This window comes from Chelonia mydas, chromosome 19, assembly GCF_015237465.2.
Source record: "Chelonia mydas isolate rCheMyd1 chromosome 19, rCheMyd1.pri.v2, whole genome shotgun sequence".
Taxonomy (NCBI): Eukaryota; Metazoa; Chordata; order Testudines; family Cheloniidae; genus Chelonia; species Chelonia mydas.
The window spans coordinates 17,191,643-17,216,222 of record NC_051259.2 but is presented as its reverse complement, the minus strand read 5'-3'; the positions used below and the strand labels follow the sequence as shown (position 1 = coordinate 17,216,222).

The window sequence follows — 24,580 nt, the reverse complement described above, 5'->3', positions numbered from 1 at the left end:
TAGAGCTCTCACAGTGGAAGGAGTCACAGGCTTGGAGAACACCTGGCTGTGGGCAGAGGGGAGCAGGGGGAAGCCGAGGTGACCCTGAGGATAGGAGCAGCTGTGCTCCCATCTCACGCTGAGCCACCAGCAAGCCCCTAGGTGCAGCTGCCAGACGGGCCTTTGCTGTACCTGTCCGGCACTGTGACTGGGGCCTGATCAGCCCCCCAGGAGTTGCTCACTTTCCACACTCAGGAGAGGGGCGTGGGCTGGGCCTTGCAGCCCCCAGCTCTTGGGGGCACGCTTCTGAGATGTACCCCCCTGTCCAGCAGCCCCCCAACTGCTCTGGCCTAAGACTCCGGCAGGTGAGCTCATCAGGGGAGGGTTCCAGGTTCCATCCCCTGAGCCGTCTGGCTTGGGCCAGGCTGGAACCAGCACAAGGCCAGCTTCCCGTATGGCAGCTCGATGTGCCCCTGCCGTGCTGTTACAGAGCAGCCTTTCCCAGCTGTTTTCCAACCGGAGAGGGACCTGAGGTTTGGTTTGCGCTTAAGGGTGTGCGTGGGGCCAGCCCCCATATGACCCCAAGCCACTGACCCGTCCCAGATGAAGAGCTGAGCAAGGCTGGCTTGGAGAGCATAAAAGCCTTGATCATTAAAGCAAAATGTCACCAGCCATGGGTCTGGGCGTGGCCTGTACAGTCATTGGAGTAAGAGCTGGAAACGTCCAGGGAGGTCTCCAGATGCCACCTCCTCTCCCCTTCCCTGAGCGCGGGGAAGCAGCGCCTGGCCTGGCTGATTGCCTCATTGACTTATAAGATTTGAAACACAGAAACGCACTGGAGTGAAGCAGTAAAAGGGGTCGGTGCAGTTTACTCCTGGCCCATGTGCTCACTGCAGCGTCAACACGGCATCAGACTCAACCGTCAGGCAGGCAGGATCGCCCGCCCTCTGGGCCCAGGCCCATTGTTGCAGATGAGTACGGGTGGTAGAGACATCCCCTGCCCGGCCTTTCTGCTCTGCCCCATTCCATTGCAGGGAATTGCATTTTACATCAGCTAGTCAGGGTGTTTTCTACAGCGTGGGAAAGCTCCCTGGTGCTGTGTGGGCAGGAATGGGTTAAGATATAGACAGCCAGACAGATAAGGTGGGTAAGGCAGTATCTTTTATTGGACTTCAGAAAGTTGGTCCAATACACCCACCTTGTCTCTCCAATATCCTGGGACCCACATGACTATAACTACACTGCATGAGACAGCTAGGCAGACAGGTCGGGCTAAAGGGCTGTTTAATTGTAGTGTAGACATTTGGGCTCGGGCTGGAGTCTGGGCTCTGGGACCCTCCTACTACACCACAGATAAACAGCGCCTTACCCCGACCCTCCTCATGCCCAAGTCAGCTGGCATGGGCCAACTGTGGGTGTCTAATAGCAGCCCAGACAGATCCATCATGGCTTACTCATTATTTGCCTGACTCTCAGGGTGGTTATTTCTCCAGCTGGACAGTGACTCTCTGAAGGACTTGGTTGCCCAGGGACTCTTTCCAGGGTCATCCTGTGGCTGGGGCATTGTGAGGCTGTCACAGAGTCCCCGGGCGCTGCTCTGGAACTGCTCCCCATGAAGCCAGGCAGGACTCTGGGGCAGTCGCCTTTCTGTGAGCAGCCTGTCTGCAGGACACACAGCTCACACAGCTTCCACCTTCCTGGGTCTGACCTCGGATCATTCGGCATCCTCTGCCCCACCGTGTGCTTCCCACAGCCAGTCCACTCGGGCAGGGCTCCTGGGGAAGCCAGAGGGTCCTGCCCCCCAACTCCGCAGTCAGATGGGACTCTCAGCCAGCCAGTAAAACAGAGGTTTATTAGATGACAGGAAAATGGTCTAACACAGAGCTTGTAGGTGCAGAGAACCGGACCCCTCCGCTGGGTCCATTTTGGGGGGCAGTGAGCCAGACAACCACCTCTGCACTTCACTCCGTGTCTCCAGCCAGCCTCAAACTGAAACTCCCTCCAGCCCCTCCTCCTCTGGGCTTTGTCCCTTTCCCAGGCCAGGAGGTCACCTGATTCCTTTGTTCTCCAACCCTTTAGATCTCACCTTGCAGGGGGGAAGGGCCCAGGCCATCAGTTGCCAGGAAACAGGGTGTCGGCCATTCTCTGTGTCCAGACCCCTGCACACACCTGCCCTCTAGGGCTATGCAATGATCATACACCCTTACCCCATCACCTAGATACTTAAGAACTGCATAGGGGAAACTGAGGCACCCCCACACTATTCAGAGGAAACATTACGAACAGTCCCACTTCGTCACAGAGGCTCCCCAGACAGCTGGGTCAAGCCCACATTCCCATGTCACTGGGGCTGGTTTTGTTCAACATCTTCATTAATAATCTGGAGGATGGCATTGCACCTTCAGCAAGTTCGCGGCTGACACTAAGCTGGAGGGAGAGGTAGATACGCTGGAGGGTAGGATTAGGGTCCAGAGTGACCTAGACAAATTGAAGGATTGGAACAAAAGAAATCTGATGAGGTTCAACAAGGACAAGTGCAGAGTCCTGCACTTAGGACAGAAGAATCCCATGCACCGCTACAGGCTGGGGAGTGACTGGCTAGGCAGCAGTTCTGCAGAAAAGGACCCGGGGATTACAGTGGATGAGAAGCTGGATAGGAGTCAGCAATGTGCCGTTGTTGCCAAGGAGGCTAACGGCATAGTGGGCTGCATTAGTAGGAGCACTGCCAGCAGATCAAGGGAAGTGATTATCCCCCTCTATTCGGCACTGGTAAGGCCACATCTTGTGGCCAGTATTGTGTCCAGTTTAGGTCCCCCCACTACAGAAAGGATGTGGAAACTTGGAGAGAGTCCAGCGGAGGGCAATGAAAATGATCAGGCGGCTGGGGCATGTGACTTATGAGGAGAGGCTGAGGGAACTGGGATTGTTTAGTCTGCAGAAGAGATGTGTGAGGGGGGATTTGATAGCAGCCTTCAACTACTTGAAGGGGGGTTCCAAAGAAGATGGAGCTCGGCTGTTCTCAGTGGTGGCAGATGACAGAACAAGGAGTAATGGTCTCAAGTTGCAGTGGGGGAGGTTTAGGTTGGATATTAGGAAAATCTTTTTCACTGGGAGGGTGGTGAAGCACTGGAATGTGTTACCTAGGGAGGTGGTAGAATCTCCATCCTTAGAGGTTTTTAAGGCCCAGCTTGACAAAGCCCTGGCTGGGATGATTTAGTTGGGGATTGGTCCTGCTTTGAGCAGGGGGTTGGACTAGATGACCTCCTGAGGTCCCTTCCAACCCTGATATTCTATGATTCTATGATTCTTCTCAGGGCCACACTGACTCAGCCACATACCCTGCTGGGCTGGCAATGGGGTGGGAGAGGCAGTCGCCAGCTCCTCAGCATGACAGTACACGACCGTAGCTCCTTGGAGATCTGGCTTTGTTTATGGGGCTTGGCGAACTGAGGGCATCCAGTGCCTGACCTGTCTGCTGCCCCCTCCTCTCCCCTCCCTCTGCCCTGCGCTGGGGCTCAGGGACAGAGCTGGAGTTGCCTTCAGCTCGCTCGCTTTGGTTGCAGGATGTGCTGATGCTTTTACTGTTACAGGAGCTAACGGGCACTTGCGAGGCTTAATTGGTGAGCTGTGCCAGTGTGGCTGCTTTGTATTCCTTTGCAGAAACAGGTCCCTGTGTGGCCATGCGTACTCTCAATTGTCCACTCAGCCTCCCCATCACACCGTGTGTCCTTCATTTGCTTCCTTAGGCCCTCCAACTGAGCTCGAGGGATGCAGGCAGGAGGCTGGACTGTGCTTTATTGTCTTGGCTGAGGGACAGCAGCCTCCCAGTTCCCAGCATCTGCACGGTGGGTGGGAGCCAGACCAAGGCGCCCTCCCGGGTGGCAAAGGGGCTTTCTGGGTCCAGCCATCAGCCCTTGTGGAAGATGCCGTGGGCCCATACAGCGACAAGGCTGTGGCCGAGAAGGACGTAATGTTACAGACACAGAAAGCTGAAGACCGTAAGGAGCCTATTTCTGTCATAAACCATTCCCTTGCAGAAATCTTGGAAACCATAGAAAGAGTTTTTGCTCAATGTTATTAATTAAGGCAAAAGAATCCCCATATGGAAAGAGAAACAGTCAAGTTATATTTTTGCTAAATACGCCACACCATATGGTAACATACAGAAAATTGGCCACATAGGCAGCTTAGAATATATGTTACCATATGTTCATATGTACTTTATCATTTCTTTGTTTTTCAAAGAGGGCATTGTCTTATGGGGCAGAAATGAGCAGCCTGCCCCAGGGGAGCAGGGAAAGCATCACCAGCCAGCTTTGCTCTGAAATGAACCTGGGTGCCGATCCAAATGGCTGGCCTCAGGGGATCGGTGTGCAGAACAGGACAGATAAGACAGGCACAAGGGCAGCCTGGGCTGTTCCCGGCACAGGGCGGCTCAAGGAGCTGCCTCTGCAGAGGAGAGTCACTGCGCACACCGGGGAGATCCCTGGAGAGGCTTGAAGGAGGAGGGGGAGAAGCAAGGAGCTTCCTTGCTGTGTTATCCCCAGGAAACCTTCATTTCCCCACAGCAAAGGCAAGAAGAAAAGGAAAAGCTCTGTATGGGAGCGACATCAAGGCAGTGACCATGGGAAAATCCTAAATAACACATGTGGGCTGCTGTGTGTGCATTCCACTGGAGTGGGTGAGCACAGTGTGTGTGTGTATGCGTGTGCACCTTGTGTGTGTCTCTATGCTGATTGTCATGCTCTGAGCACTGCCCTGAGTTCTTTGACATTTATGTGGAGCGTCATTTCCTCTGGGGACCACATATCCTGGGTCTAGAGAGTACCGAGGTGCACCCCCCAAGCCGAGGTCCGAGGTGTCCGAAACCAACTCGACTGAGTGAGGAGTGCTGGCTCTCGTGAGAAGGGTCTCTGAAGAGGGATGGGAAGGGGGGGTGGGAAGGAGGGGTAGAAAGCAACTGAAGGGTGTAACTCCGCACCACCGTACTGAGGACCCATCAGTCTGACATTATAGATGCCATCACAGGGAGGAAAGAAGAAAGGCAGTTGGCAAAAATAAGGGAGGGAGGATTCTGGGAATAGTCCAGTATGTCTGAAGCACTTAGAGGCACTTAGAGGAGAGGAAAGTGATCAGGAACAGTCAGCATGGATTCACCAAGGGCAAGTCATGCCTGACTAATCTAATTGCCTTCTATGATGAGATAACTGGCTTGTGGACGAGGGGAAAGCAGTGGACATGTTATTCCTGGACTTTAGAAAAGCTTTTGACACGGTCTCCCACAGTATTCTTGCCAGCAAGTTAAAGAAGTATGGGCTGGATGAATGGACTATAAGGTGGATAGAAAGCTGGCTAGTTCGTCAGGCTCAGCGGGTAGTGATCAATGGCTCCATGTCTAGTTGGCAGCCGGTGTCAAGTGGAGTGCCCCAGGGGTCGGTCCTGGGGCCGGTTTTGTTCAATACCTTCATTAATGGTCTGGAGGATGGCGTGGACTGCACCCTCAGCAAGTCTGCAGATGACACTAAACTGGGAGGAGAGGTAGATATCCCGGAGGGTAGGGGTAGGATACAGAGGGACCTAGACAATTTAGAGGATTGTGCCAAAAGAAATCTGATGAGGTTCAACAAGGACAAGTGCAGAGTCCTGCACTTAGGACGGAAGAATCCAATGCACCGCTACAGACTAGGGACCGAATGGCTCGGCAGCAGTTCTGCAGAAAAGGACCTGGGGTAACAGTGGACAAGAAGCTGGATATGAGTCAGCAGTGTGCCCTTGTTGCCAGGAAGGCTAACGGCACTTTGGGCTGTATAAGTAGCAGCATTGCCAGCAGATAGAGGGACGTGATCGTTCCCCTCTATTCGACATTGGTGAGGCCTCATCTGGAGTACTGTGTCCAGTTTTGAGCCCCACACTACAAGAGGGATGTGGACAAATTGGAAACAGTCCAGTGGAGGGCAACAAAAATGATTAGGGGTCTGGAACACATGACTTATGAGGAGAGGCTGAGGGAACTGGGATTGTTTAGTCTGCAGAAGAGAAGAATGAGGGGGGATTTGATAGCTGCTTTCAACTACCTGAAAGGGGGTTCCAAAGAGGATGGAGCTCGGCTGTTCTCAGTGGTGGCAGATGACAGAACGAGGAGTAATGGTCTCAAGTTGTAGTGGGGGAGGTTTAGGTTGGATATTAGGAAAATCTTTTTCACTGGAATGGGTTACCTAGGGAGGTGGTGGAATCTCCTTCCTTAGAAGTTTTTAAGGCCCAGCTTGACAAAGCCCTGGCTGGGATGATTTAGTTGGGGTTGGTCCTGCTTTGAGCAGGGGGTTGGACTAGATGACCTCCTGAGGTCCCTTCCAACCCTGATATTCTATGATTCTATGATTTGCACTCTGTGCATGTGCACTCTCCCAGGAGGCTGTGTTTGCATGCATTGTGTGTGTGTATGGGTGTGTGTGTGTGTGTATGAAGGGTGGGGGTGAGTTTTTGTGTGTGCATGTGTGTGTATGGGGAAGTGGTTTTGTGTGGGGGCTGCACATGTGTGTATATGTGGGAGGGCGTGCGTGTCATGTACATGCTGAGGGTGGTTACCTCACCAGGGCTCAGTGTTTCGGGTGGAGGAGCTCCAGCCCCAGTGGTGAGTCACAGACCCAGCAGGTGCCTGGGGAGCCCAGAGTCCATCTACTCCTCGGCCTGCTTCCATTGCCTGGGCCTCTGGTCTGACCACGTCGCTGCGCCTTCCCAGTGGGCTCACTGAGCCGTGCAACAGCGTCCCCGGATGACACCTAAATGCCTGGCCTCTGGGCGTGGGAGCGGTGAAATATCCTCGGCGCGGCCTGTCTCTGTGAGGCCAGAGGGAAATGCCCCATTCCCAGTGGGGCGCCTGGCAGAGAAGTGTGCCAACTGCATCACGCTTAGTCCATAGAGCGGCCAGGCCTGGCCTCCACCCCCGCAACTCTGGGGAGGTCAGTGTTGGAAGGGGCACAACTTTGCGGGCACTTCACACCCTGGCCCACTCCGCAGAGCCAGGCACTACGTCCTCCTGACTCGCCTTTCCCCTGGGCCTTGGCAGGCTGTGCACAGGGTGCGAGGCTGGGCTGGGAGGCCCCGACAGGGCTGGCACTGACTGGGCTCCTCTCCTCTGCACTCAGCTGCTTTGTTCCTTTACACCAGTGGGGAGCGGGAAGCGGGGGGGGGTGAGGGGGGGGTCCTTGGAGAAACCCACTAAGGCCACTTCCCATTTACCCCAGCTCTGGGGAGTGTCTATCCCCTTCCCCCCCCGCAGTTACAGGGAACGAACCATCTGGCCCAAGCATGGCTGGCAGCTAACGGGCTGCACTGGATGGCAAACGGGGCCACATTCCCACCTCCTCTCTCACTAGGGAAGGAAAAGCCCCAGCTCCAAACCCTTCCTGCAGCCCAGCCCTTCCCTGGGCCAGACAGCTGGACCCAGGGGGCAATTCCCAGGCACCAAGACCCGCCTGAGCCCCAGCGGCTGGTCAGGCTGAGGAGTCCGCATCCTCCGTCACCGTCTCACATTCCCGCGGGGGCCTTCGCCCACCACCCTCAGATTTTGGGCCTGCCATTTTGTACCCTCCGTTGTGGACGTGGGATTCAGGCCATTGACATAGCTCTTTGGTGTCTCCGGCAGCCCAGGCTGTGCTGGGGAGGGCACCACAGCCGGGCACCTACCATGCTACAGGAGATGGGGCATATTTCCTGCGGGCAGGTGAGGGGTGAGTTGGGACCTCCCTCCCCTGACGCTCCTCATTCAAACATGCCAGAGAGGTGCCAGTAACCACATCTGGCGGCTTATCAGAGGGTTTTGTCTGCACAACATCCCAGCCATGCTGTCTTCTGAGCTGCCTCATCCCCTCCTCCCTGGCGTTTGGGCTGCTAGCTAGCTATTAAGTAACCTGCGAACAGCCTGGCTCTCTAGCCGCTGGACCCCAACAGAGATTTAGGGGTCTGCAACCGCCAGTGCGGTGTGTGTGCTCCCAGGGTCAGTCCCTACTACAGATGACCTGCCCATGGTGAGAAGACAGGCAGCATCTGTGGGGAGCCCTGGCTGCTGCAGGTGTGTTTCTACGCTAGTAATTCTGCCTTCTCCTTACTGCCCCACCCGGCGTGGCTGGTCTGTGTCTCAACCATAGGCAGATTCAGTGTCCAATGGCCAGTATCTATTGCTGCTCTTTGGAGGCTCCTGGCACCACCTAAGGGCTCGGTTTGCAAAGAGTTTGTGCTTCTAAACCAGCGGCTTGCCCAGACCTTGGACTATCTGCCTGGTCTGCGGCGAACCGGAGCAGCGTGCAAGCCAGCAGCTGCCGCTAGACAGGGTTGGGTTGGCAAAGGCCCTAGCCCAGGAATCTCCCCCGGGGCTGCCTCTGAGCACAATTGTCTCCTGAAGCCCCCAAAAGTCCAGGCCACAAATTTCACCGTGTACTTTCCCACCTCCCCGCTGCGAGGCGTGAGACCAGCTGTGCCAGGCACACAGGCAGCTTGTTGCTGCTTGGCTCTGTACCAGCAAAGGGCCCTCACCCCAGACGGCAGCCTCCCCCAAGGGTTCCCAGAGCGCTGGGAGCTGCTCCCAGGTAGCAGGGCAGGGAGCAGGGAGACCCAGAGAATGCCCTGCCCAGAGGGAGCTCTCACTCGCAGGACCTGGGTCGGGGCTTCTGGGCATCCTGGCTCCGCAGGCCCATCAGGGAGGTGTCTGGGAATCCCACAGGCCACAGCAGCTGCTCTGCCTCCTCCATTTGGGCCTGCTGGCTGGCGGGTAGGTGCCAGTGGAATGGGGAGGGGTGCACTCCCCTCCCGGCAGGTCAGCTGAAGGCTGCTGAGCCAGAGGCCAGCATTTGGCAGTCAAACCTCAGGGCTGTTGTACGGGAAACCCGGACCGGAGCTGTTCATCACAGTTCCCAGGTGGTGTCACGGAGACAGCACTGTGCAATATCACAGGTGACACACACAGCACTGTCAGGAATATTTGGAGTGCTACGAATAACTCCTTAAACAAAAGCTACTAGCTAGGGACTCTGCTGCTCCTTACACAGACTTGCCCACTCTGTGGCTGTTACATCGATCAAAATGTCCAACATAATACGTACGCTCGTGTACTTAGCACACTCCCCCCCCCAGCCTGCGTGACCCTCATGCAGCGCTCATGTCTCAGTCTCCGCTCTGTGTCATCCTACACTGGGTGCATCACCTGGACTCTCGGCACTGGCGACGAATGGCGGCACGGCAAAGGGCAACCCTGCTCAGTGCCTTGTCAGCAACCAGAAGCCTGGGCTCCTTGTGGCTAGCAGCATCCAGCCCTGGCTTAGGAGCTGACAGGGCTCTGTATTAGCTTGGGAAATAGGAAATCTGTAGCCTGTATAAAGTGGTAGAGGACCGTGTTGGGACCCAGCCCTGACAGGAGACACGTCTCTTGGTCCTGCCTCGGGCCCATGGCTACTTTAACTCTTCTATGTAAGACTTCTCCCTTCCCACCCCATGCCTGACTGGTTCAGCACTCGGCTGGTTAATGTGCAGACAGCTTGCCCGAAGTGGAAAGTGGGATAAACAGTGAGGTGGCAAAGTTTGGAGATAATACTAAATTACTCAAGACAGTTGAGTCCCAAGCAGACTGGGAAGAGTTACAAAGGGATCTCCCAAAACTGGGTGACAGGGCAACAAAATGGCAGATGACATTCAACGTTGGTAAGTGCACAGTAATGCACACTGGAAAACATGATCCCAACTATACACATAAAAGGATGGGGTCTAAATTAGCTGCTACCACCCACGAAAGAGACTTGGAGTCATTGTGGAGAGGTCTCTGAAAACATCTGCTCAGCCGTGAAAAAAGCGAACAGAATGTTAGGCACTATTAGGAAAGGGCTAGATAATCAGACAGAAAATACCATAATGCCACTCTATAAATCCATGGTACGCCTGCAAGTGGAATGCTGCGTGCAGATCTGGTCGCCCCATCTCTAGAAAGATCTATTAGAATTGGAAAAAGTCCAGAGAAGGGCAACAAAAATGACGAGGGGTCTGGAACGGCTTCCAGATGAGCAAAGATTAAAAAGGCTCAGACGGTTCAGACTGGGGGGGAATGACAGAGGTCTAGAAAATCACGAGCGATGTAGAGAAAGTGACCAGGGAAGTGTTATTTACCCCCGTTGCATAACGCAGGAACCAAGGGTCAGCCAATGACATTCATAGGCAGCAGGTTTCAAACAAACATAAGGAAGCACTTCTTCACCCAGCACACAGTTGACCTGTGGAACCTGTTGCCCGGGTTGCTGTGAAGGCCAAAAGTATAATTGGGTCAAAAAAGAATTTGACCAATTAATGGAAGATATTAGCCAGGATGGTCAGGGATACAACCCCTGCTCTGGGTGTCCCTAAGCCACTGACGGCCAGAAGCGGGGACTGGACGACAGGGGATGGATCACTTGATAAAATGCCCTATTCTGTTCACTCCCTCTGAAACATCTGGCACCAACCACGGCCGGAGGACAAGATACTGCACTAGATGGACAATTGGTCTGATCCAATGTGGCCATTCTCTTCCTACACAGCTTTGGATGTAGGTAAGGAGCATGTCTAGTATCTGCCACATCCTATTCTGGGTGTTTCTGGGCCCTTCCAACTAGCTAGGTTGACCTGCCCTACCCTCTGCACACAGTGACCAGCTAGGATCCACGTCTCCTCCAGGTAGTCTCTCTCTCTCCATTTGGGCCCAAAAGCCTGGTGCTGCATGTGGGTTAAACCAGGAGAATGTGGCATGTGGGCAGTGCCCGCCCCCCAGCGCAAGCCAGGAGTGGGTGAGATGGCCCTGTTCGCTGCCCAGTCCCGCAGGACACCCTGCTCAGGGAGTGAGGTGGCCTGTGGGAGCAGGAAAGGGATACAACCTCTTGGGAAGTGTGACGGGGTATACCTGCCCTGCTCTGGACAGGAAGGGGTTAACCCCTTGCTGTGGGCTGAGGAAGCCACGCCCCTCACCTCTGCTGGGCATGCTCCAACTGGAGCCACAGTATAAAAGGGAGCAGCCCAGCTCAGTCCGGGCTGACCCGCGGGGAGAGGAGCAGGCTGGAACCCCAGACCACCGAGGCCAGGCGTGCCGAGACCCAGGCGGATACGCGGCTGCTCACAGAAGTCCAAGAGGGGACAGAGCTGTCGGCTGCGATGACCCCAGAGATGCAGGGGAGCTGTGGATGGCAGCACTGGTAGCTCCGGGGAACTAGACATTGCTCCGGTTGTAGAACCAGGAACCAAGTCAGCGTTTTTTGGGTGGATCCCTGCTGACCCAGTGGCGAATACATTCACCGCTGATAGGGCCCTGGGCCAGGACCCGGTGGAGTAGGGAGGGCCCGGATGCCAGCCCACTCTCCTCTGGCCACCAGTTCATGCAGCCCTGCATAGGAGGGTGGCCTTATTGACTCTGGCCTCTAGGCCACGCAGTCCTGCGTAGGAAGGTATTCTTACTGACTCTGGCCATTAGGCCATACTGCCCCCAGGCTAACGGTGGTCATTTGGACTTAGCTGCAGGGCTGTAACGCCCCTCCCTTCTCCCCAAAGGGCGACGGGGTATACCTGCCCCATGACAGGAAGGCAAACAGGGGCATGAGGGCAGAAATGACTCATGATCTAATGTGAGCCCCGGGGCAACCGGCACTGGCAGCAACGCAAGGGGAGCTGGGCTTCCATGGGGCCCACTCTGACTGTGCCCTGCCCCACACACTGCCCTCAACATGGACCCAGCATGGTCACAGTCAGCCCTCCGTCCACTGAGGACGGCAGGAGCAGGAATGGGCATTAAACTGGCAAAAGGCTGGACCCTTGGCTGGGCACTCCCCTCCCCAGCCTGCCCTGCAGACCCGACAGCGCTCGGTGCTCAGCTTCATGCAGGGGCAGCGGTTACAGGCACACACGGAGCTCCTGGTAAAGAAGCCACAGCTGTATGGACAGCTCGAATACACGGCCCGGTGACGACAGTGAGGACATGGCTGCGGCCTCGGACCACAGCACCCCCCAGCTGACGTAAGGGTAAGGGTGCACTTACCCCCTCGCCCTCCAACCTGGATAATGGGCATCTGGGGGCTCTGGAACAGACCGCCACCTCCCAAACATTACTGACATCGCCGTTCCAACCCCCCCGAGCCCAGCACACACTCACGCTCACCGTGCTCCCCCCACACCTCTCCCATCAGCCACACACGCGCTTCCAGCCTTTTACTCTCACACTCCCACACACAACCCTGCAAAGCTTACCAAGGGCTGACACTCCCCTGGGGTTGCCTTGTCCCTGTCTCCAGCACGCCCAGCGTGGGTCTAGCATCCAGCAGCCACGTGTGCAGCAAGGAAGCAGAAGCACAGGGAGACCCTCTGGCACAAGGCCAGGCCCCCTAGCCCTACAGAGACGCACAAGATGATTTTAAAGCCAAAAAAAACCCAATCCAGGCAAAGCCTGTGGCCATCCAGAGCCTAACCTCCCATGGAAGCCAATGGTCTTTGGGGCCGAGTGCATCCTGCAGGACTGACCCACAGCCGCAAAGATGGACCAGAATCAACCACCTGGCTACCAGCTCCTTGAGGGGCGGCCAGAGGCTCTGGCTCTGGGTCTAAAGGTGCCAGAAGCCCAGAGGTTCACAAAGAGGTGGGGTGGAGCAAGTTCCTCTGCTCCTTCACCTCCTATGCCTGGACAGAGCCTGGTGATGGGACCAGCCCTGAGCTGGGCCCTCCCGCAAAGCCCTGCCTGGAGGGCAGACCCAGGTTAAACTCCCAGGACCTTTGCATGGCCTGTGATGGCCCTGTGAGGAGAGCGCTGCATTTGGAGATGCAGGGCAGAGGCCTGGACATGAAGCCCAGCCTCCCTTCCCCTCCGGCCCCTCTCCAGCTGCCATCCCCGAGTGCACAGCGTAGGGGGCAGTGCTTCCAGAGGGGAGGGGTCTGAGGCCGGACGTGGGCCATGAAGTTTCCCAGCATGATCGTCTCCACCACGCTGTGCTGCGAGAGGAAGGCGTGAGCAGAGGGGGTCGCAGTGCATGCACTGAGCATGGAAGTCATTGCGGATGGAAGGGCTCATCTCCCCCGACCGGGGCCAGGTGCTCAGAAGAGCTTGGCATGGCTCTGGAGGGCGGGGCCACTTGGGGTAGGAAAGGCAGGTGGATTGCAGCATGCCGCAGGGATGTCCCGTCAGCCCACCAAGGACAGAAGATGGGTCACGTTCCACTTGGCCACGGCTCCAGCTTGGCTGGTCTTGGAAGCTGCCACAGTGCAGGAGAAACCAGCTGGGAGCTCCGGCCCCATTGGTCCTTGCTTTGCCCATGGTGCTTTGCAGGGGAGTTCGGCCTTGTAAATGGGTTTCTGCCCTCAGCTCCCGGTCTCCTGAGAAAGGCCTAAGAGAGGGAGAGACGGGCTGCCCAGGCCGCGGGAAGGGAGTGGAGTTTGGAGGGAGCCATGGGGGACACGCTACGAGGTGCTCATCACCTCCAGCGCAACAGCGACTGCAGGTCTTCCATGCCAGGCCGAGCGCAGGCAGATGCAGGGCAAACTTCTCCCCAGCGCTCGCCACTGGCTCAAACACCACCCAGACCTCCCTTGCTCTCCAAAGCACATGGGTCCCTCCCACCGCACACCACCAGCTGTTTCAGGCACACTGTTCTGTGGTCGGACAGCTACTACTGATTGCTGGGGCTGAGAAACCCCAACTCCTTCCACCTCCCGCCGTGGGTACGACCCCCCCCACCATGGAAAGGCAGAGCTGTTTTCCAATCCCACCTCCCAAGCCCCCCTTTGGCTCTGAGAAGCTTCATTAAAAGGAAACACAAACCAGAAGCAGAAGGAAGCACTTTTAAGTTGCTGGCAGCTTTGCCTCTCAGTGAGTTAGGAGGTCGTGCTTTATTCATGGGGCAGAAAAACGGCTTATCTCCTAAGAGTCCATTATGTTTCATTTGGAGCGTCAGTGCAATCAATGCTTTGGCAAAGGAACCCCCCCCACCCCCGCCCCAAACTTTATCTCCCTATTTCATTACTGCAGGTTGCACTTATTCGGGTTTATCAGCAGTGATGAAGTGGATTGCTGAGTTCTCTGCTGGCCTAGCAAAAATAAGGATGGAGACATTATACTCCAGGTTCCTGCTATTTTCAGAGACCTTGGCTCCATGATTTATTCATAAAAAAGCCATTATTTATGCCAGAGAAAGAAGACAGAATGGGTTAGCTTTTTAAGTGCTTATAATGCATTATATGGTACCTTAGCCTGCCAGACATCATTTATAATTGTAGACTTCTTTAAGTCCTTTTTTTCTACCCTTCATATCAGCGCTGAGGGTGATAGCAAACTCGGTTAATTAGCAGAAGTTGACAGACGTGGCAAGGAGAGGAAAGGTGAAATATCACTGAAGGAGACGGTTCTCAGGCACCCACTGAAGAAAGGCCCACCCCTTCTCCCAGCCTTGATCTCCCAGCGCAGGCAGCCCAGGAAGCTGGACGCAGCAAGGGGTGGGAGCCGCATGAGTGGATGCAGGTACCCATCCAAACCCCCTACATTGTTTCACACTAAGCCATGTCCTTCTCTTTTCTCAGCCCCCTGCACATCTCCTGGCTACTTCCCTCACGGAGGAGGGGTCTACAAAATCCATCCTGCCTGCTGTTGTGAGGGAACGAGAGTCTATATTCCAGACTCCTGGGGCTCTCACTGCTGCTAACACCCCACCTGCCAGGCCCATTCAGCCAGGGCCTTGCTGAGGGGCCCGGGAGGCCCACAGCTCTGGAGCCTGGAAGAAAGCGATGAGCGGGGTTGGTGCTCATCTGAACTTTGGCTGTGACTCTGCCACTCGCTGGCTCCTTTTTCCTGTTTACAAACTGCTCTCGTTGCCGCTCACGTTGCTGCTCTCTTTGCCACACACTGCGAGATGGGATTGGATCCCAAAGTGAACAAAATACAACAGAACGGCGTGGCATGTGACGGTACCCGGAGCTTGTGCAATTCACAGCCCAGAGTGCTCAGCTGTCCAGGCTGTCCCTGGGGTGCAGAGCAGGGGGAGGGCCTAATACAGTACATCCCCATTGTCCTCAGCGGAAAGACCCCCGCTGACTTCAACGGGTTTTGCATTTAGATACTCCAGTGACGAGCGCCCTAGAAACACTCTGCGACAGGTCGGTAGGATGTGTCTGTGACCATGGGTGCCCACCTAGCTCATTAGTGGTTCCATTAAAGGTTGCACCCATTTTTCTTTACATGTCTGCAAACACTTATGCCACCAGTTTTCACTCCATGAATGTTTTGGGACCAGATTTTATACCTGTACCGTCACAATGCACAAGCACGTTCAGCCAAGCAGTGCTCTGGATGCCCGTCTATCTCCAATTAGCTTTCCAGCTGATAAAACCGGCCTCTAACTCTCTCTCTTTGCTTCAGGCAGGAAGGATCCCAGCTCTGTTTAATTCTGAGGTCCATGGCCACAGCCATATGTAATGCTCTTTCTTGTGCAAAAGAGGGTAGGAGGAGATTGTGTTGAATATTCACACTTCCCAGGCCTGCTTGTCTCCTATAGGGCTCTGTCCTCACTTCTCTCCCAGAAAGATGCAACACTTCTAGGGCACTCCGCCTGGTTATAAGGGAAGGTCATTTGGTCATTCAGTGAGGGAACAGAAACACTCCCATGTGCCAGAGATGACACTGAATATTGAATAGTCCAAGTTCCCACTGCAAAGAGGCTTAGAAAGCTCACTTGTACAGGTATGTCTGCTAGAAGCCATTTGTTGCAGAGATACAAATAACCAGCACACAACGGGTGTGCAGACAATTTGAGAACAGAAAAAGGTCGAAAACCAGACCTGGCTCCAGTAGTAACCCTCACACTTAGCCTTTCTTTGGTGCCTTCTGTACAAGACTCTTTGCCAAACACTAGTGAGTGAAATATATCTATCTATCTATCTATAGATATCTCTCTCTCTATATATATATAGATACATCTTCTTACTATATGTTCCATTCTATGCATCCGATGAAGTGGGCTGTAGCCCACGAAAGCTTGTGCTCTAATAAATTTGTTAGTCTCTAAGGTGCCACAAGTACTTCTGTTCTTTTTGCAGATACAGACTAACACGGCTGCTACTCTGAAACTCGTGAGTGAAGTCTCTCCGCCCCCTCTGTGGTGTGTTGGCATTTTGATATACAGATGGGGAAACTGAGGTACAGAATGAGGCAGTAACTTGTCCCAGGCCACCTGGGAAGTGTGTGGCAGAGAGAGGACTGGAACCCAAGTCTCCTTACTGCCTTCCCCTGACATGGACCAGGAGAGTCTGCATGGGGCTGTACGACCTGCAATGTCTTGCTGTGGTTGCTATGAAAGAGTGGAATCTTCCATTGTACCTGTCCTAGGCCGAGTTACTTGCCCCTCCCATAGCTTTTGCACAAGGTGACGCTATGGGCTGGTGTCAGGCTAGTCCAGGGCCCGGTGCATTTCCCTGTGGCACACAAGCACCCATGCTCTGCGATCAAGTACGGGACATTAGAACAAACAGTTAGCTGGTTGGAGGTGGGAGTCACCCTCCTTGCCGCTTGCGCTCTGGCTCCTGTTCCAAGCCTAGTTCAAGTATCAGAAAATCCCCATTTCAAGCCATTGCTATGTCCAAGATCCTTGAGTTTAAAGGAAAGTGAGAGCGTCTCAGTGGCTATTTTGTTTTTTAAACCTAAGATAAATAAAAATGTAAGACAAGGGAAACAATGTAATACAATCATCCAGGAGAAGAGAAAGCAAAGGCACAACTCTCACACACACACAAATATAAACACACACACACACACACACACACAGAGACCACATTTTAAAACCAATTAAATTCCCTTTCCAGAGAGAACTCTTTCACCCACTCTCTAGGATATGAGGCTATCTGCTTCCTTGGCGCTCTGTATATGAATAATTAAAAGCTAAACATATGTTAAAAAATGCAAACAGTACATGAGACTGGAGAGTTTTTTTCCTCATTATTTTTGCAAAAATCCATTAAATGGATTAAAAAAGCCCCTCCTGAAACACACCAACTTTGAAGCCTTGTGTCATTTCCTAAAGCGGCCAGGAAGGAGTTAAAGACATTTGGCAGAGACTAACCCATTAGGCCTAATAATTATGAAATTATAGAGGTACTCAGGTGACTGTTAATTTCACACATACTGTTCAGCTCGGTGGCTAATGAGAGCCTGAAGAACTCAAGTGCCTCATCTTTCTTGTTGAATGGTGACCTGCAATTAATGAGCTTCTGCAAGAAAAGGCAGCATTTTGCACTTGGGGCTAATAAGATGGCTTTTGTGCAGCAGCATTGTGATACCAGGAGCTTCTGAATGAAGATGAAGAACTTTTTCCTTTATTTATTTATGAGCACCATGTAGTCCAAGAGACCACACACGCAGAGAAGTGGCCCTGGTGTGAGTCTAGGAACAAATTTAAGAGTATAGTTGCTCTGAGGCTACAGCAAGGATTTTTCGTCTCCTCTGCTAGGTAGTAATGAGGCTGAGATAGCAGAAATACAATTTCAGAGCAATCGCCCTTGAGGGGGTGAGCACAGAGTCCCTTCCAGGAAAAGCAATGAAATAAACTGCTTCCCCCACTCCTTAAGACTCCCCCCCGTTCCTTGCAAGTGTGCCTGGGCTTTCTGAGTTCTCTGCATCTGGGAAAGCAACAAAGAGCCCCACTCCTGGCACAGGTAAGTAACACCACTGTAACCCTGAGTGCAGATCCCAAGAACGGAGTCATCTCCAGACAGACCAGAGGCTGGCAGCCATCGCGCGATCCTGCGTGAACGCAATTCCAGAGATGGCCAAAGTACAGACACCTTTTCAGTCTGTTATGAGAGCTGCCTAAGCATGTGGAAAATTGGATGACTTAAATGCACAAGCATGAATCCTGAGCCCTTTGGTTGGTGGGCAGCTTGCAATCCAGTTAGATGGCTCTCGCCTAAGCCAACTGGCAATTGGTAGGTGTTCAAGTAAGCAGATTTGTTAGCATGTAGGCTCTTTCCATCCAGCGACGTATTGTTACTGCTACGTATAAGATGTGCATTCACCATTTGGTGCATTGACTGATAGGGGAACACACATGCTCCCAGAGCTGAGTTATCAGCCGCTGTCAGCTGGAAACCAACAAACAATCTTCAGGCTAACCACAACAATCACCATGATTTGGGGCAGCTCAGACGCACCATCCCCAATTGTCCCATGGATATGAGGAACCACCTGTCCAAATTCTTTCCCAAGCAAAGCTCTGGGTAAAGCAACAGGCCTTGACTGAACCCTGAGTGTCAGGCTGTGGCCCAGAGATCTCTTGATGCCAAGTGGCAGAGGGCACAGGGGTGCACAGAGGTTTAAAGGCCTGCCCTGGGTATGAGATCTGCATCATAGTGCACCAGAAGGTGACGTGAGGTCTCTGCCAAGAGCCAGCAGCCCACTAGTTGTCAGTATTCTTAAACGATGTTCGCACAGGAAATAGTTGAAGAAATACGTAATCTGGAAGCTATTCAATTCCCAGCCTGTGTACGTAAAGCTTGTCACTCGCGTCCCGGCGAGCCTCAGGACTGCCTCACTCAGCACCAGAGCTGGATTTCCCGCCAGGCACGGCAGGCTTGTGCCTGGGGTGGTGGTGTTCTCGGGGCACCTGAAAGTGAAAAGTGGGCTCCTGGCTCTGGCTAGTCGCTGCCCAGCGTGTGAAGCTGGCGCAGGGTGAGCCAGCCCACCTGGGGGTGCTGTCAGCAGTGGCGGGGCAGCCGCTGACAGTGCTGGGAGCATCCCAGCCCCTTCCCAATCTTGGCCGCCCCACTGCCTCCCCCACCTGCCTGGGAGAGAGGGGGAGGGGTGTGGCCAGCGCCCCATTCACTTGCACAGGCAGAGCCGGAAGACGGCTGCTGCGCCAGGTTGCGGGAGGGATCGAAGACCCCCACACGTGGCGGAGGGTCTCATGCCTTCCTGAGGAGGCTGTACCCTGGCCGCCCCCAATGCCCTGGGGCTGCTTTGAGGGGCTGCTGCGGGGAGGAACGGGGCCAGTATATTGTGGACAGCACGGATTTGATATGATACAAAATAAAGGTCATGTTCATGTTGGTGCAGGGTCAGCTGTAAGTGGGGGGTGCTGGAGATGCTGTGCCTAGGGGCGCGTAAGGTGCAAATCCGGCCCTGGTCAGCCCATGGAGCAGTGAACAGCCAGGGAGACAGGCCAGGTGCAGGCCTGAGCATTTACAAAGACAAAGGAATCCCAAGATGCGTCTCTGAAGAGGAGCTCTCCTGGGGTAAGAGTCAAAACTGCTAAGAACAGAGGAGAGGGGACAAGATTTTCTCCTTCACCTACGAGAGGAGCTGGCAGCGTGCGGGATCCCAGCTGTAGTAGCCGTGAGAGGAGCTGGCTAGTGCAGCCTGGGCTCTAGAATGCGTGTGAGGATTGTATCTGATATGGGACCATTTGTTTCCAACACTACTACTCGCTGTCCGTCGAATCTCTACGCTGTATTAAATAAACGCACACTCGTTTTCCCTACCGACGTTGCTGGGTGTGGTGAGTTCAGCGGTGCGCGGCTGCGAGGTGGGACTGGTGAGTACCGTGAGCAGCACGGGCCTGTCGAGACGGGGAGGAGTGTCTGGGGTGCCCGTGGCTGGTGGAGTCGGGGGGCTGTTCCATGCCAGGCACGGACACAGAGTCCTCACGCTACGAGCGGGCGGGCGCGAGATGCCTCACAGGGGAAGCATCACCCAGGCGTTAGCTCAGAAAAAAATCAGGGAAGCATACGTGAAAGGTGGGGAGCAGAGCTGGGAGTCAGGCAGGGGGACACATTGGCGGGGGTGGGCAGGGTCAGCCTCCCACCCCCCAGATTTGCTGCTGAAGCTGCTGCCCTCACTCCACCCCCCCACTATCGGCAGGCATGGGTCGCCTCTGGAGCCAGGAGCCCTAAGTTACGTCACTGACTGCCGTTAATTAGCTGTACAAAGCAAGTCACTTCACCTGGCTGCACCTGGCTGTCGTACCCTCTGTCTGCAGAGCAGGGATCATGTAAAGCCCCTGTAAAGTGCGGTGAGATGCTCTGTAGCAGCAGTAGGTATTAATGGGCTCTACAAAGCTACCATCCCTAAGCCTGCGGCCTCTCCAGCCTGCCAGCTGGAAACTATCACAGGTCTTCACAGGGGGAGGGATAGCTCAGTGGTTTGAGCATTGGCCTGCTAAACCCAGGGTTGTGAGTTCAATCCCCAAGGGGCCATTTAGGGATCTGGGGCAAATATTGGGGAATGGCCCTGCTTTGAGCAGGGGGTTGGACTAGATGATCTCCTGAGGTCCCTTCCAACCCTGGTATTCTATGATTCTAAAGCTTATGCTCAAATAAATTGGTTAGTCTCTAAGGTACCACAAGTACTCCTTTTCTTTTTATGATTCTATGATATCCCCAAGCAGAATGTGCTAGGGATGGAACTGGCCAGACTACTCACAGTGAAGTTTGCTCAGCAAATTTAGCACCTTCATTTGCTGGTGAATTGTCCAAGACTTCAGTGTTTTAATGAATGTTTGTTATTGGCCAGCAGCCAATGGACAGTTTAGGAGAACACGTCTCAGCCTCGAGAACACGCTAACACTTTGCCTCATGCATAGGTGCTGGAACTAGGGGTGTGGGAGGTGCTACCACATCCCCTGGCTTGAAGTGGTTTCCGTTATATACAGGGTTTAGTTTGGTTCAATGGCTCACAGCATCCCCACTATACAAATTGTTCCAGGCCCCCGGCCTCATGTTCGGTATTATTCGCAATTAGTTCTTCTCTCTGTGTGACTGGTCCCCCTGAATCACCTGGTATTGTCTTTGCTCCCTGATTGGATGACTTCTGCACCCACAAAGAGCTTCAAGTTGGCCACCTCCAGGGTGAAGTCCTACTACACAGCCGTAGCAGTGTTCACAGAAAGTGAACAGGCATTACAAAGAGCGGGCAAACAAATCTCTTTTTAATTCTGTTCTTGCTCACACTTTTTTGCAGATTTGCTTCATTCTAGTTCCAACGTTCCAGCCTGGAAGCGGCCTGGATAACCGCACTGAGCTCTGCATGCATCTACGAGAAAAGGCTTTCGGCCAACTGCCGATCAGCCCCACAGCTACCTGGGAAATCAGGAACAAAAGCCGTTCAAGAGAATTTGTAGATGGGGAACATCCCTAGCCAAGCAGAGCAGCCTCACATCCTGCCAGTCCCTACAGAAGCCTCCACTGATCAATCAGCCTAATTGCGATCTCGTTTTAACTGAATTTCAGCCAACGCACCCTTACCTGGGTCAGATATCAGGAATACAGCGCTCCCAACATCTTACACGTGTTTCACCAAAAAAATTGGGAAAAATGATTCCCCCCCGAAAACATTCATGTTTATAATTTTGTTTGTTTCTGACAAAAAGGTTCTAAATGAATATTTTTCAATTGTTTTAATGTTTCTGTTGGAAAAAACTCTCTCACTTCTTTACTTTTTCCCCACTGGAAAAACGGGGAGGAGGTAGAGTAAAAACAAGTGAAGAAAAAATGAGGTTTTTTCCACCAAATAAATTTTTCTTGGTAAAAAATTTAGTTTTGGTAAAAAAACAACAACCCTAAAGCGTGTATGAGACATTTTGCCGAGCTCCAGTCAGGCGATTAGAAATGGGAGGGACTCTCTGCCTTGGATGTAAGAGGGATGAGGAGCTGCCAATGGCTCTGATATCTCCGCAGCCCCAAACGTGTCGCAGACCTCATGGACAGAAGACACTTTTGCCTGTTTACCAGCATTGCTTAGGGATGTGATTTTCTGAGCCATTTCTATCGTGGCAAAAGCCCTGGTGTAGACACAGTTATACCTCACGCTCGTGTAGCTTATTTCCTGGTGTAAGTTCTCTCTTGCTGGGCTACCCTAGGCAGGACAGTGTTTTCTGGTGAAGTCTAGGACCCAGATTCCCCCAGCAGCCCACACAAGAGAAAGCTCAGGGAGGAGGCGCACTTGCCCAGCGACACTTGTGGAGGAAAGAGCGTAGCCACTCGTGACAGTCGTGCCCTTCACTCTTAGAGAGGCAGGGTGGCCAGTGGTTAGGGCACAAGCTAGGGCTTAGGAGACCAGGGCTCAGTTCCCTGCTCTCCCACAGACTTCCTGTGAGATGTTGGACAAGTCATTTAGCCTCCCAGGGTATGTATCAGCTGTACTGTAAACCGGGGCTCACAGAGCCCTACATCCACACACAAATCGGTCTGACTCAGGTCCGCAAGAACCCAGGTCCGAGGATGCACGCGGGGTGGGGTGGTGTCTGAGCCTGAGCAGGGGGGCTGGAACAATCTGTACAGTGAGGGTGCTGAGAGCCACTGAACCAAACTGTAAACCCTGTATACGATGGAAACCACTTCAAGCCAGGAGGTGCTGCAGCACCCCCGCCCAGCACCCCTAGTTCCAGCACCTATGCCCGAGTTCCACTGAGACTCAAGTCCATTTTGTGTGGACACAGCTCAAGCTACAATCACCAATCAGAGGGTCCGCACAGGGCAGTATGGACGCGTTAGCACAGCTGTGAGACCAGGCCCAGGTTTACGGTGCAGTACAGGCACTCAAGTATGGGCTTGGGAACACCAAGCCCACCGGCCCCGGGGCCCCCAGACCCAGGTTTACAATGCAGCGTGACTGTCAAGGTTCCTTCCCCACTCTGAACTCTAGGGTACAGATGTGGGGACCTGCATGAAAGACCCCCTAAGCTTATTCTTGCCAGCTTAGGTTAAAAACTTCCCCAAGGTACAAACTTTGCCTTGACCTTGAACCCTATGCTGCCACCACCAAATGTTTTAAACAAAGAACAGGGAAAGAGACCACTTGGAGATGTCTTCCCCCAAAATATCCCCCCAAGCTCTACACCCCCTTTCCTGGGGAAGGCTTGATAATAATCTTCACCAATTGGTACAGGTGAACACAGACCCAAACCCTTGGATCTTAAGAACAATGAAAAATCAATCAGGTTCTTAAAAGAAGAATTTTAATTAAAGAAAAGGTAAAAGAATCACCTCTGTAAAATCAGGATGGTAAATACCTTACAGGGTAATCAGATTCAAAACATAGAGAATCCCTTTAGGCAAAACCGTAAGTTACAAAAAGACTCAAAAACAGGAATATACATTACATTCAGTACAGCTTATTTTACCAGCCATTAAACAAAAGAAAATCTAACGCATTTTCTAGCTAGACTACTTACTAACTTAACAGGAGTTGTAAGGCTGCATTTCTGATCTGTTCCCGGCAAAAGCATCTCACAGACAGACAGACCCTTTGTCCCCGCCTCCAGATTTGAAAGTATCTTGTCCCCTCATTGGTCATTTTGGGTCAGGTGCCAGCGAGGTTCCTTTAGCTTCTTAACCGTTTACAGGTGAAAGGGTTTTGCCTCTGGCCAGGAGGGATTTTATAGCACTGTATACAGACAGGTGGATACCTTTCCCTTTATATTTATGACAGTGATGTACCCTCTGTGCCCAGTTCCCAGCTGTAAAACAAGCACCTGGCAGAGATGTTGTGGGGATAAATTCATTGACAATTTGGCGTCTCTCTCAGATACTGTGCTAATGGGGCCGTCTAAGCACCATTGCTGGACAGATGCACTCTGAGGTTCCCAGTCCAATTCCCACTGATGTCAGTGGGAGTCTTTCCACATAATGGGAGCTGGATCAAGTCCTAACGAGGCAGGGCTCTGCAGGGGTAACTGTATATAGCCCTCAATCAAAGCCTGCACAAGGAGGCAGAGTTAAGGCAGTCCAATGAATTTCTTCAAAATTAAGCAAGATGAGCTCATCCATCCCTAGTGCAGATGGTTTGATTCTGCTGATGCAGCCTGACTTCCAAGCACTTGTCTGAAACCAGCACTCCCTTCAATACCTTCTGAGTCATCTAGTCCCCTCAAAAAGCCCTATTGTCCCATGCTCTATCCACGTTCGTGGCCATCGGCTCTGAGCATCTTTAGTGCTCAGGACTGTCATGTTGGAACATACGAGCACTTTTCCATGTCAGATCCTGAATGGTTAAGACCCAATGAGAAATTATTACTTTCTTCCCTTGCCCAACAGGAATAAAAGCTACCGTGTCCCTGTCATAAACATACAGCTAAGGGTAGCATAAAATCCCTCCTTTGCCTGTAAGGGGTTAAGAAGCTCAAATAACCTGGTTGGCACCTGACCAAAAGGACCAATAAGGGAAGAAGATCCTTTCAAATCTGTGGGGGGAGGTCTTGTTTGTGCTCTCTTTGATTTGTGCTCTCTTGGGACAGAGAGAGGGACCAGTCAGGAAAAAACCCTCTCCTAAAACCCTACCTGAAATAAGCATCTAAGATTACAAAAATTGTAAGTAAAGCAAGGAAATGCATTAGATTATCTTGTTTTAGCTTGTGCATTTTCCCTATGCTAAGAGGGAGGTTTATTCCTGTTTTTTGTAACCTTAAAGTTTTGCCTAGAGGGGAATCCTCGGTGTTTTAAATCTTATAACCCTGTAAAATTACCTTCCATCCTGATTTTACAGAAGTGCTTCTTTTACTTTTTTCTTTATCATAAAGTTCTGCTTTTAAGAACCTGATTGGTTTTCAGTGTCCTAAAAACCCAAGGGTCTGGT

At 53.0% G+C, this 24,580-nt stretch overlaps 1 long non-coding RNA gene across 1 annotated transcript; it reads left to right on the top strand.

Annotated features, from left to right (window-relative positions):
* Positions 1–11,024: 11,024 nt before the first annotated feature.
* Positions 11,025–15,638, top strand: LOC122463351. The gene is made up of 2 exons (XR_006286616.1): positions 11,025–13,064; positions 14,548–15,638. It is a non-coding gene; the product is annotated as an uncharacterized LOC122463351 (long non-coding RNA).
* The last annotated feature ends 8,942 nt before the right edge of the window (positions 15,639–24,580 follow it).